The following is a 15305-nucleotide window of genomic DNA, read 5'->3' as shown; positions in this document are numbered from 1 at the left end:
TGATTCCTCTCGTGTCTGTTAATAGCTTATATTATTGGCTGGTAATCAAGCGATGTCTCTCCATGTTCAACTTCAGAACATCTCTTCACATGGATTAACTTGTACATCGAGTGAATATTGAATGAGTTTGAAGACGTTGGATCTAGTTTCATCCATCCAGGCTACGATATATTCAGGGATATAAAAACATCAAATGTACAAAGACACTGCAAAGATGGTCATCCACACTAAGAATGATGACTCTACATCCGAAGAATCACTAGTCTACATCTGTAGATGACTATCTGACCTATGTACATGAAATGAATTTATAAATCTGAGCATGGGAACGCCCGCCTCAGCTAGATCATGAAAATTATACTATGATGACGTATTGTATTGTATCTTATATAGGTCACCTTCTAGTTCAAAACCTCAAATCCTCATGATAAAGCATTTCACACGACATCAAGATTTATGACTTCATGCTTTAGGGGGCAACTATTATAGACATATTTTGCAACTTCAACCCCAAAATTATATGTCGATAAACTAGGGCTTATCAACCCCTAAAAGATTTGTTTCATACCCTAAAATAGCTTAGTCATCTAATTACATCATTCCCCAAAAGTTCCACCTAAGAAACCATCTAGAATTGGCCTAAACTGAACCATACTGAGTGATACATTGCTCAAGTGCAATGCATACTGATTAAGCCTTCTATAGGTTGTGATGGGCGAGGATGGACAAATTTCTGAGACAGTTTGCTAAGTGGATGCTCATGGAATCTTCTAGAAACTTCTCCTATGACACTTGCCTCTCTGAATTCACCCAGGGATGAGTAAGAGATTGAAGAAATCTCCAAGTGCAACCAATTGTAACAAGTGGAATGACACTAATCAAAGCCCAGAGATGACTCACACCCTTGCACACATCTATAAATGGATCACTCATGTAAGAGATGCAGAGGTTAGAATGTTGTGAATTGCAAGGAAGTGTTGATAGTTCGTAATTGAGAAAAGAGCATTGTATTGTTGGTGTGATCTTGCTATTTCATGAGGTGAAGAGGGATTGATGCTGGGACGATGATGATGGACCAGACAACTGGGTTGTAATTCTCCCTTCTATTAATAAAGTTCTTCAAGTTTTTTTCCATATGATTGTGCAATTTTGAATGTTATCATTTGTGAATGCTATTATACGTTCATTATATATCTGATTTTGTAATGCATATTTTGTAATAGATCGAGATGCTTTGACGGTTCTTTGTTACTGTGTTTCTATAGGTACTCTCAAAGGGGGATAAGTACAGGGTGGAGTTGCAAGCTTTGTCAAGGGAGAGAGAGATCAAGCAAATGATTAGGCGAAAGTTCCAGGTTGGTCCCATTATCTTTCTCTTATCTATTACACATAGAAGAAATCATTGAATTACTTTAAACTATTGTTTCTAGGGTAGCTGCCAATCCTAGAGCGCTAGTCGCTCGAAAAGACACTAGTTTTCCTAGAAACAACATAGGATCTTGCAAGAGAATTTGAGATGAAAGACCCAAGGTCAATGCATTACTTTCTTGATATGTTATTATGAAAAGGAGATGCGAGATTTTTTGTCTCTCATGGCAAGTATGCCAAGGAGATACTGTAGAAGTTCCACATGGAGAGAAGCAAACCTATGGAAACTCCTCTAGAAAGTAATTAGAGGAAGGAATATGCTAGTTCAGGTGAAGTAGTGGAGGATTCTATTTATAGACAACTTGTGGGTTCACTTATGTATTTGGTGAACACATGATCGGACATGTGTTTTGGAGTTAATCATCCTACTCAAGTTATGGTTAAGCCAACAAAAACCATTTGGAAGGAAGCTAAACATGTATTGGGATACCTCAAACGTACCACTCAATTTGGTCTTTAGTAGAAATGGAAAGAGGGAGTGAAGCTTCAATGATTCACAAATGCAGATTGGGAAGGGAGTCCATCCGAAAGGAAGAGCACATCAGGGGGAATATTTAGTATTGGGTCAGTAAAATATTCTTAATATAGTAGGAAGCATAGATCATTTTCACTCAGTTCAGTAAGAAGAAAAGTACATGGTTGCTAGTCAAGGATCTTGTGAGGTTATCTAGATGAGAAAAATCTTTGTTGGGTTATTTGGTCAACAGATGGATCCTACTATGGTTTACTATAGCAATCAGAGTTGTATCAAACTCTGTAAGAATCCATTATTTTATGATCGGTCCAATCATATTGACATATGGTATCACCATCTACGAGAGTGTGTGCAGAGAAGAATCAAGTTACTCGAGTACATTCTTAAAAGGAGCAGGATGCAGATATTTTGACAAAGGAATTCTCAAGATGAAAATTCGAGTTTCACAGCGGCACGATCGCGGTAGTAGATAATCCCTTTCTTGTTGAGAGGGAATGTTGAAAATGGAACAAGCAAATCCTAATTTAATTTGTCCTTGAATTAAATTGGGAATTAAATTGTAATTCCACATCTCATGACAACTTGTAATATTTCACTAAGTTAATTTGACTTAGTTAGCTCAGTTAATTTGAGCTGAGGGTCTAACTACAGTCATGTAGAGTGTCTTCTACAATTAGGAGCAGTAGTTGAGTTTATTTTTTGTTGCAATTATTTAATTCAATCCAACTAATTTAAAGTTAGTTAAATTAGTTCCAAATGATGGAGGAATTAGTGGGAGATCCATTAATGAGGTGTAACTTACTATAGTGGGGTGTAAGTTACTGTAGTGGGGTGTAACCTACAATAGTGGGGTGTAACATGTAGTGATCAACCAATAAACTAAAGATTTTCATAATTAACTCACGCATGTCAGACCAGAGAAAGATCAAGTTGACATTGGAGCTTAGGCATAGTGTACTATCAATTGTAAAATCATATAAATTAAATATATGGTGCATGCAATCATAGAAAGGCCTATGATGATTGCACAATTCATAATTGTGGAATTTCCCAATTAAATATATGCTAATTCCCAAGGGAACTATTAGCACTCCAGGAAGCTCTCCTAGGTTGTAGCTCGGAGATTCTTGGAAACATATAAATCTTCAATATCATTCTCTGAACTATTGGAGTGGATTGGGGTTTGGATCAAGTTAGATGATTGTTTCAACTCTATTTTCACTCAAAACATGCATGAACACCGTCAGATTGACAAGGCTTTCAACCACTAATGCTCAATAGTTTATAGATTCAATGAATAGATGGAGAATCCTGACTGTACCAGCAGATACATACATAAACACATATGAATAGCTATCTATAGAAAGTAAATGAAACTTACAAATCGAATTTATCAACGCAAAGATAAGATGACAGTTATCTGGCATTCGACAGAGAAGAAAATGTGAATAACCTGTTCAAGTGCAAGCTTAAAACAGAGGGAAAGATGGCGATTGAACATATAACAACAAAAGAAGCTTGTATTACTGGAATGAAGATGAGACACTGAGAGGAGCAGAGTCTCCACAGTCTCCAAAAGTTGAACCCCTATTACTTTGAGCTTTCAACCATTTATAGGCCTTTTACAATGCTCTCGAACCCTCTGAGGCTCGAGATGTCTTAATCTATCCCTTTGTCTTTTTTAACTACTCGATGCCATAACTTGTCATAAATGAACTCATAGATCTCTTTTTCAAACAACATAGTAACCAAATTTTGGTAAATTTGATGCGTTGTCAGGTGGCTTGCTCGTGCCAGCGATGCTCCATGATCACTTCTGTTGGTTCGGCTGCATCGTGCTATGGCTTTTTCCCCTTCCAGCCATCTATCTCTCGGCCTCTGTCTGCTCGAATCCCTCTTCTGGCGTTAAGTAATCATTTCATAATGCCTTAAGGGGAGGTGGCCACCTATTCTGCCATGAATGAGTGCATCGGGCCTTTGAAATCCCTGAAATAGCCGCTTTCTGTTAACACAGAGAAATGCATTCAAACTGTGAAAATCTGCCACAAACACTATTCATTCGGACTTCAAAAGTCCTTAAACATGGTCTATTCTCCTATCGAGTCTGTCCTCAATCACTGTCGCCAGTCACTTCGGCCTTGTTCCAAGGCTTCCCTTTGTATTTTGGAAATATGTTTAAAACATTGAAAATAACGTAAAAATGGCTTCCTCCAGACTTGAAAAAATATACATTTTCATTCCCAGACCTCTTCTGGTCTAGTTAATCGCATCGAATATATGTATATGTATATGTATATGTATATGTATATGTATATGTATATGTATATGTATATGTATGTATGTATATATGTATGTATGTATGTATATCCTACTCCTCTGTGAAGCTCTGATGCGATATCGCAATGCAATTAATAGCAATCACATATCGCGATAACCCCGGGCCATTTGGTGAGCACTCCGTTGTGCTGGCCAATTGTGATTTTTCCGATCAAATCTAGACCATTGATAAGCTAGATTTGATGGTTGTTGTGCATTCGTTGTTCAAGCCTTTGCTACTCTATTTTTTACTGTTTTCTCTACGTTTTCATTTCCTAATAGTGTTTTCCCACCGTTTGGAGGGTTTTTCTTAGGCCACAGTTTTGAATGTTTAGAAAATTTTGAAGACTTAGAGTGTTTTTTAGGATCTGTTTGGATCAACACCTCAAGGCTAACAGGACCATCAGAGCTAAAATAGGGGACATTTCCGCTAAAAATATTGTCATTGCACCTCAGGGGCTAACATGAACAACAAGAGTAAATAGGGACTTGGGCAAGCAATAATTTGGTTAAGTATTGGCTTGATCTTGTCTGGGAAGCAATGAGATAGATAGAGATAGTACAAAGGTTTCTTGGGCTTGAGCAAAGCATTGTAATCTTCTCATAGTTTTTGATTAATGCAATAAACATATAGCAAGGGTGTTTAGGTGCGTATTTCCCTAGAAAATCATTGTGTTATGTGTGATTGAATTCTTTCTCTTATATGCTTCATGATTTCATCGATTGTTTATTGTATCTATTGATGAGTAGAGTAGATTCAAGTCAATTGTTTTAGCAAATTACAATCTGCAATTTGAATCTACAAAAAAATTCTACACTAGGTGTAAAGTTATGGGTTATTAATGAATGGTTTGATTTGGAATATTTGTGCACCAAGGAGAATGAAGGACGTTCAGATTTGATAGACCCAAAAGCATTGTAGTGACTAATAAAGATGCTTGTTCGATCCTTTATGATTATGACTAACAATGATAAATTTGTGATGGTAATGATATGAACATGTGATATTAAGGGTTATGAAATATGTTTTGTGGTTGCAGCTAAGGAATGATTTAATAATTGCATATATGTATGCAAGTTTTATTTAGAAAGGTTGCGTACATACACAGATCTAGTTCAGGGGAGTCACGTATATATTCTAAAAAATGCCAATATTTGTATGCTAGTGTGAAATATTAAAAGCGCGTACATATGCAGGTGTTCTTTATAAAAGTCACGTACAACTTCTATGGTTTTGAAGTATGAAATGATAATGATGGTTGATCAGTTCAAATTTGTTTGCTTCTATATGTCAATGATGTCTCTCACATAATGATATGTGTTTGACAATACTGTTTGGGTTGAACTGATTGTGGAATAAAATGCTAACTTAGTGATGATGTTGTTGTATATTGATATGTATTTGGTTCTATGATTTTTTATGTGTTTAGTATGTGATGTCGTGATTATTTCAATGTGACAATGATTCAGATTTATGTATAAGTGTTTTTTAGATGCATATCCAGGTATGATTAAGAATACTAGCATATACATCTAATGTATTCTTGAGCAGGGTTTGCAGTGGCATCAATTGGTATTTTTGATGGGTATTAGTGTTTGGATTGGTATATTGGTGAGTTTCTATGCATTGTCATAATCTGTTATGATCTAGTTGCATTAGTTACATTGTTTGACTTGATGATTCAATCGGTTCAATATTTGAGTAATTGATTTTAGATAGTTGAAAGTGGAACTAGTTTGAAACATTCTAAAAAGTGATCCATAAAGAGCTAGGGATATCAGTCTTTAGAAACGAGGTTATAGCTTCCTTCTAGCAAGAGATGGGAAACGGGAGAAGGTGGTAGCTTTCTACAGGTAGGAGCATGCGTACTAATTAAATTCTGCACCAACACAAGATTGTAAGAAGATTATTTTATTTTTAAAATAAGACAGAGGCAACAACGACTACGGTTTTGTCTCACATTAGGTTTCCATCTAAAAAATCTTAGTGTTCATGTGCGTTGATGTGTTTCTTATGTATTAATGATCTATCTGCTCTATACTCCTCACAGTTTTTTGTTAATACACATTTTAATGAAGTGATGATGCATTGGTTAAAGCTTAACAAATCATGAATTTTATGTAATGTTAGTTGACTAGATATACATAATTTTCTTTCATCATAGCTGCGTATGTACATGGGTTCACTCAATAGTAGTCATGTATAGAAATTGGAATAAGAAAAGTAAAGTTGAAGAAAGATTTTAAAATATTGATTCACCCCCCCAGTATTTTTCCTAACAAAATAGTCACTAGACTTTATCTTAGGAATTTTGAAACCCGGTCTAAACAAATAGTGCCTTCATTAGAAAAGATGGATACCATCCATTCCCTCCCACACAATAGTGATGCTGTTTATAATGTACCATCCTTGAGTGAAAATAATATATTTTGGCTAAAGATCTTGGAGTGATATATGTCACCATGGAAGTCTATGAGTGGATTCCTTACCTCATCCCACAATACTATCAAACACGAAGGGAGGACAAGAATTGTAGCCCTGCCACGCTATGTCCTAGCTTTACCTTCATTGTGATCAAAATAAAAACCTTGTTTCTAAGACAAATTATACAAAGGGTGGTATGAAGCATGAAAGCCATCATGAATCCTTTTGAATGTACAATATTTACCCCACTTAATAAAACCAATAGTTGGTAGAGTGTTCTTTCTCAGTATCATTGTGACCTTGGGCATTCTAAGAGGTCACTTTCACTAGAAACCTACACGGTCATACATTTTCACTCGTGCCAAAGGAATTACAAACTAAAATACTCTTATCAAAGTAGATAACCAAGGAGGCTTATTTTGGTCATATATAATGATTATTAATATCATTAGCTTTTTTCATTGTCCTATGAATGTAGGAAAGGATGTGGTGAGTGAACATGCCTACCTGTCACATTTATTTTCTCATATGAGTTTCCTTCAATTCCATGGGAGCAACATCCCCACTATAGCCAGCCATGTATGATGCATTAGTAGGGTGATGTTTATTTGTTGCAGGTAGGTCTAAATTTTGGTTATGTTGGTTCCTTTTCCCTTATGCACAGCTTCAATGCCAACACCTTAATCTATTTTGGGAGTCTATGAAGCCTGACAGGTAGGGCTAGTTTGAGTATTTATGGTCGCTTTAGCAATAATATGTGTCATAAGTAAACACACGTGAGTGTAATGCTCTAGCCTTGGAAACAAAAACAAGAATTAGGAAAATTAATGTAGTAGAGTAGCTTCTAATAGACATAGCTAGCAATATGAATGTGTATGAATTCCTTGAAGCCCATTGACAAGTGACTCACACATACATATGAAATTGAGTAATAGGGAAATATTTTTGGTTCTTCATAGATGAATTCCCTTAATGGGGGATAATCCATCAAATGCCTTTTTAAAATATTGTGGAAAACTCATGCAAGTTATCCAAACTAGGTATAGTCACTAGACATCTTAGATAGCCAAAAGGTTAGGAACCATTAGACTGTGACTACTATGGTGTTCTAGCATACATGGAGACTACACAAAAAGCTCAAGTATGGTATTCCATCATATTCCATCATGATTACTATGGTATTCCATCATATTCAATATTAGGTTCAAGAATAAAGTTTTCATTACCTTATGGTATACCTCTTAGATAAGCTTCTAAAGAGTGTTGGGTAGCAATAATTCTAGAGATCCTTAGGGGATATTAGTAATTGTGGGTAGAAACACATTATTGGGAAAAAGTACAAATAAGTTAGGAGAGTCCATTAAAACACAACAGAGGCCATTTATTTGAGAAATAAACTAAACTATAACCAATATTATAAAGATAATATAATTACTTTCCAAATTTTAGAGTATATCTATATTCAACAAATATCCATCCTCTTTCAGTTAGTAATTTTAAAAAAAAAATTATCATAGGATTTGTTAATTGTGTTTACGCTTTTGGCGGGATGGAGAGTAAAGATTTAAAAGTATATATTTTAATATTTTAGATTATTTTTAAAAATATATATAAATATAAGGTGAATATTCATTTTCATAGTGGTTATGTTTTTTGAGTAGTATTAACAAGTTTTATATGAAATGTGTTATGGTTTTTTGGTCATATGGTATTTATTTTTCATGGTATTGGCTTTTGTGTTATGGTACTGGTTTTTGGTATTGTAACAAAGCCTATTTACATATTAAGAATCTCCATAATAAAATGAAGATGAACCTCATGATAAAAATTCTTGTTACATGGTTTTTATAATGTGTATAAATTTTAATTATATATTAATTTTTTTAAATAAAAAAGTATTTTTAATAAATTTGTGATTTAATTTATTTTTATGTGTTTTTTTTTTTTTAATTTTAACAATTTTATGATAAAAAATAAATATTTTAATAATTATTATAGATTGATGTTTATAAGCATTTATAAGTAATTTTAATTTCTATAGCTTTATTGGTCTACTTATTTTTTAATTTATATTGAAGTCCATATACATTAACCCAATAATTGGTTTATTTACTTTCTATCTTGTGTGTTGAATAAGAATAGTGATATTCAATAACTAAAGTCAATCAATAACTTACTGCATAATGCTAATGCTTAATAATTGGCTGCCGCCCTAAATACTTTCCAGACAAACAGTTTTCCTCGAACTCTGTCTCTAGATTTGAATCTGATGAGCCAATAATAGTATTCTGATAACTTCTTTTGCTTGAAAATGGATTAGGTTTCTGGACAAAGCTGCCATAGTGTTGCAGGACTCTTCGGTGTGGAAGATTGATGCAGAGGGAAACAGGAAACCAAATCCATGGAAAGTCTGCACGGTAACTCAAGTAGAGGAAGCCAAATTAATATTGAGGGTAATCTCCATCTGGTCATCTTGCCTAGTGTTTGGAATGACAGCAACACAGAGCCAATCGTTGTTCATAAAACAAGCCAGCACCATGGATAGAAGCCTCGGTTCCCATTTCCTAGTCCCGCCAGCCTCTCTTGTGGTCCTTCCCCCTATCAGCGGACTTGTTTTCGTAACTATTTATGACCGGTGCTTGGTACCACTGGCCAGAAGAATAACCGGCAATGAACGGGGAATAACTGTTTTTCAAAGGATTGGAATTGGCATGTTCATTTCTGTTGTGTACATGGCAACCGCAGTTCTAGTAGAGAGGAACAGGATCCATGTGGCAAAAACTCATGGCTTGCTTGACAGCCCAGGAACTGTGATCCCTCTCAGTGTTTTCTGGTTAACTCCACAGTTTGTTGTGACGGGAATAGCAAATGTGTTTACTCTAGTGGGAATGCAAGAATATAATTCCCAAGAATATTTCTATGATCAAATCCCTGACAGCATGAGAAGCTTGGGAATCGCCGTTTCTGAGAGTGTTCTTGGACTCGCTGGTTTTCTGGGCAGTCTTGTGATCACCATAGTTGAAAGAGCAAGGGAACATGGTTAGTGAACAATTTAAATAGAGCGAAATTGGATTATTTTTATTGGCTTTTGGCCATATTAAGTGCTACAAATCTATGTTGTTATGTTTATATTACACGCATGCTTACTTACAAGAAAGTGGTGAAACAAATCATATCTGATACAACTAGCTCATCGTAAGCTACTCGCAGGCGCCAAGGGGGATGAAAGTAACTATGTTTCATCTCCTTGGTTACAAGGTAGATGGATCTACAGAACCGAACAGGCCCTCTTCTTTTGGTGGTTTTGCACAAGTTTCTTATGATTTGTGATATTTGAATTAGATTGGCTTATTCTATCAGAGTAGACCAGCGGAGGTTGACAGGCATTACTGACGCTTGAATTTCAACCCATTTCAAGGGAAGAACGGAAGCTGCGTATGCAAAAAACGCTTTAAGTCCTGCTGGTCTTATCCATTATTGCTCATAGGTTGTATCCCTACCAGTCCTCCTCCCTTGTAAGGAAAGAAAAATGAGAACGTTGTACTTGATTCTACAGCTGCAATAAAGGATATTCAACTTTATCGGTTATCCTGTTTTATTATATTCGTGCGTTCATTTGGTGGTATCATGAAATTGAATCATGTCTACATTTCCACTCTGCATTGTCATGAAAGAACCCAATACAACAGTTGTGTTTATGATATTCACAATAGTAACCTGACATTATTTCCATTGCAGGTTTAGGTATTTAATAGTACAGAGGAGGAAAGGTGTTGACACCTTGACTGAGTTTGATTTATATTTGAATATACTGAATTTACAATCGATATAAATATACTCTTTTAAATAACTGAAAATGACTTTCATATTAAATTTAGATTTTAACTCCCATTTAACATTAAAATCAACACATATTATGATAGGTGTAATTTCAATAATTAATTGGTAGATCTGAAATATGAAATTTGAGCTTCCAGTTCTTAAAGGAAATTTTGATTTTATTTTCATTAAAAAAATATAATTCAATAAATGCCATTGATCTTGCATGCTCATGCTATATCATTATATAAATTTTGATTGGATTTAACTTTACGCTGTTGAAACCATGTCAATTTTATATAATAACAATAGTTTCTAATGCTAATTAAGTTTATATATGTCAATTTTATATAATAATAATAGTTTTTAATGTTAATTTATGTTTATACATTTCAGGTGGTTGAGTGGAAGAGATGTATTGTGGAAGAGATGTATTTTTTTTAATTAAGGTTTAAGTGTTGTAACTTAATATTTTGATATTTTTGAATAAAGTATTTTTGTTTTTTTTTTAAATAAGTTTATTTTCATTTTAGTAAAGTACTACTTCTGGAAAATGAAAGTGAGCACAAAATCATTTGGAAGAAGTATACCTCATCATGTCATTAATGGTGATCTCAACATAAGTAGAAAAGATAACAACCATTTCTCTCTCACACGCACACATATACTCACACACATTGAATTACATTTTTAGAAATTACATGAATTAAAAATCTCCTTCATATAGTGAAATATATATATATATATATATATATATATATATATATATATATACTTGGTTTATGAACAATATTTTTTTTTGTTGTTATTAATATTTTTGAAATATTATATATGAACTCCATATTAAAAATAGAATAAATTACACATTTCCCTCACAATGAAAAGTGTAAATATAACAATTTTTTTAATTTAAATTATTTTCTTTTTCTCTATACAAACTTGATATAAAATTATGTTATTTAATATGAACATTGAAATGTTTTATTTATAGTTAACGTTAATGTTTTGTTATTAATATATTTTTGTTTTAAATATTACATATTAACGATAAATTAGACACGATGTAATACAATGATATTATTTTTAGGTGTCATTTGTCATGTCACTTGTGAAGGAATTACATATCTCTCACATATTAAGAAGTATACTAATTTTTTTTAGTTTCAATTTATTATATTTTTATATAAAGTTGATTTAAAATTAAAATAGTAATTAAAATATTTTATTTATGTCCAACATTAATAAATTTTATTATTATTATTATATTTAATTTATTATATAGTATTATTTTATTATTTTTAAATGTAATATACCATACTTAACTCATACTAAGTGTTAGAATACCTCGCTCCCTAATCAACATTATATATATATTTTTTCAAAATTTAATAAACTATTATTCTTCTTCATTATTACATTTGCACAATTATTATAATGTATAAAACAACTTCAATTTATAAATTTAATCTATAAACTTAATTTTTCTTAAAACCATTTTTTGTTTTAATTTTATCAATCTTTTGATATTAAAATTAAATATCTAAAACTATATATATATATAAGGTATCACAACACATCAAAACAGGTTGATGCTTTATCCAACAAATAGGTTAATGCTTTATCCAACAAATGTTTCTAGTTAAGATGTTATTGTAAAGAATTGATCTCCTACATAAAAAGTTTTGTTTGCATGCGCAATTTCAAGTATTTCACTTTTTTAATTTCTGAATTTTATTGAAGGCATTTGGTTTATATGTTTCTTATTTTCTGAATTTTATTAAAGGCATTTGGTTTATATGTTTCCTATTTTCTGAACTTTATTAAAGGCATTTGGTATATATATTTCTTATTTTCTGAATTTTATTAAAGGCATTTGGTTTATATGTTTCTCCTTAAAGTGTTATTGTCATGTTGTTATCAAACTTGGTTTCATATATAAAAAAATCAAAGGTTGAAATAAAATAGCAGGGAAGCCATACAGTGATATGAGGTTCAACGGTAAGGGTGTAACCCACGAGATGAGGGTTCAAATCTCATTGAGTATATATATGACTTGTGGTGTCTTGGCTAGAAGAGTAGGCAACCCCATAGACGTCTCGCCTCTTGTTGAGGCATAAAGTTTCTTGCTATTGTGCGGCTTGGCATAAGTTTCCTGCTATTGTGCGCTTGCAGGCGGTTGCACGTAGCCTAGGTTGGTCCGTTCACGATAACTCTCACTAGTAAGTTTCTTGCTATTGTGCGGCTTGACATAAGTTTCCTGTTATTTGCGGCTTGTAGGCGGTTGCACGTAACCTAGGTTGGTCCGTTCACGATAACTCTCACCAGTTCCTGCTTTTATGCGACTTGCAGGCGGTTGCACGTAGTCTAGGTTGATCCGTTCACGATAACTCTCACCAGTTACCGATTATCCTCGATTTAAAAAAAAATAACAAGGAAGCCAAAGAGACCAATTGAAGATGTAAAGAAATCTTCGAATAAAGAATCTCTTCTTGCCCCTTCAATGTTCTCTTATTGAAGCCCATCGAGTTAAGAGGATTTTACGGAGCGAGCGCAGTTCCTTCCCTGCTAGAAGCACATGTAATGATTGGAAGCGATTGGTAGAAAGGCAAGAGATTGGAAAGCAATTGTTACCAGTTTCTGGTGGACTCTTTTCCATGGTGGGCCTCATCCTACATAAAAGGTATTGTTTGCACTGTTAAATTCAAAATATTTCACTTTTTAATTTTTCAAATTTTATCAAAATAAGTTATTGCTTTAACTACTACATTGTTTCTATTAAGGTGTTGTTGTTAAGTATTCATCTTATACATAAATGATTGTGTTTACATCGCTAAAGTTTCAAATATTTTGATTTTCAATTTTCCGAATTAATATTTGGTTTAAATGTTTCTTGTTAAGGTGTTACTATCACATTATTCTTGAACATTGATCTCTCACATTACAAAGTTTTGTCTGCATAGTTAAAGTTCCGAACATTTCACTTTTTTATATTCTAAATTTTATTAAAGTCATTTGATGTAAACGTTTTTTTTGTGAAGGTGTTATTGTCAAACATTGCTGTCCTACCTAAAAAGTTTCGTTTGCATGTTAAAATTCCAAATATTTCATTCTTTTATTTCTAAAATTTTATTAAAAGTATTTTTATTTAATTTAAATTGCATTTATTTAAAATTACTATAAATTTATGTTAAATTTCGATTTATCAAATAGTTAAAAACAACAAAATCCATAAATTTATTATTTTTTTAATCAAATGAAATATATATATATATATATCTGTGTGTGTGAAATTAAAAATTACTGATACAAAAAATTAAAGCATTAAAATTAATTTGGACAAATTACCTTCACTATATTAACATAAATCTATCTTAACTCTCTATTTATTAAATGCCAAAAAAAATCAAATATTTTAAGATGCAAACCTCATCTTAAGTGCAAAGCTTGAGGAATGGTATACAAATGTCTATTATACCTTAAATTAATGATCCTATTAATGGAATAAGAACTTTCTCACTATCTATCTATATATATATATATATATATATAGTTTGTCAAGTTGTCTCTATCCTCTACAGATGACTTAACCTCCTTTGGCTTGAGAAACCGTGAATCAGGGTATCTAAGCTGTCAAAATCTCTCACGGATTGCCCTATATATATGTGTGTGTGTGTGATGTTGATTTTTTTACCTAACCCACAATAAACATTTTTTGTTATTATTTTTTTTTGAAAATAGTATATGTCAAATCTATAATAAGAATGGAATAAATTATACATGTCCCTCACAATGAAAAACTAAAAAAATAAAATTTGAAACTTATATTACTTTATTTTTCTCTATATAAAAATGATACAAAAATATTTTCCTAAGAGGGGCTCTGGAGCCCAATACGGAATATTTTGACTCCATCAAATTCCATAACAATAAAAGTAAAATTAAAATACAATTAAAAATAAAAAATAAAATACAAAAAACTAGAATTAATAAAATAAAATGAATAATTATTAATTACGCCGTAAGGCATTTCCATTTGAGACCAACTCCCCAAATTGTGTGTAGTTTTCCGCCGTCCGTCTCTATGTTAGACGATAGAATTAACTTCTACCATCTGATCGATACCTCCATCACTCAACATATGTGGGTGGTTACTGAAGTGAGGTGAGACTTTATTTATATCGTTCCGTTTGAATATCGTTGTACCTCCATCATGCACCTCCATCACCCATTAGGCAGTTACTCTAAGCGGTTATTAGATCTAGGTGAGACTTTAGTTATTTTGTTCTTTGCGATTATCTCTATTACAATCATTGTTCCAACTTCCCTAATCAAGCTTATGTTACTCAACGCAGAGTGGTCCAGAATAGAGGAGTACATTGCAGAGGATTAATGGTCCATCACCACCCTAGCCATGGTCAGTTGGTTTCTTATGGCGATCTTGCCACTAAGTGACTTTGGCATCAATTGTTTGGTAAGAGACTTGCTCCCTATGTACAAATTTGAAAGAAGGATTAGAATGTCCATTCTATCTGATTAGATTCGAAGGTCAGAGGTAATAGTTCTCCGGGTCTGAATTGATCGGGCAGGTGTAAAGATCTCAATCAGGGAGTAGGTGGTAACTGTGGGCTTCTTTCTCTTCACTATGGACTTTCTCTTCACATTACCTTACCTTTGGAAGGTAAATGCATGCAGGTCAAGAATCGCTCATTTGAGCGGTACAGATAAGAAAACTAGGATACTCGACCTTGCTCTGGGATGGCCTGCAAGGTAAATTTCTTTCGATGATGTGGTTTTAGATAGGATAGTTCTAGACAATGGAGTGAGTTGATGTGGTTTTAGATG

The 15305-nt window shown here is 33.1% G+C and overlaps 1 pseudogene; it reads left to right on the top strand.

The window, feature by feature from the left end:
- The window catches only part of LOC149247517 (protein NRT1/ PTR FAMILY 5.4 pseudogene), a 50531-nt pseudogene extending 40843 nt beyond the window's left edge, over positions 1 to 9688 (top strand).
- The last annotated feature ends 5617 nt before the right edge of the window (positions 9689 to 15305 follow it).

Source organism: Pinus tabuliformis, chromosome 7, assembly GCF_031772625.1.
Source record: "Pinus tabuliformis cultivar Carrire ecotype Pingquan chromosome 7, CPIR1, whole genome shotgun sequence".
NCBI lineage: Eukaryota > Viridiplantae > Streptophyta > Pinopsida > Pinales > Pinaceae > Pinus > Pinus tabuliformis.
This window is presented reverse-complemented; position numbering and strand designations above follow the sequence as displayed.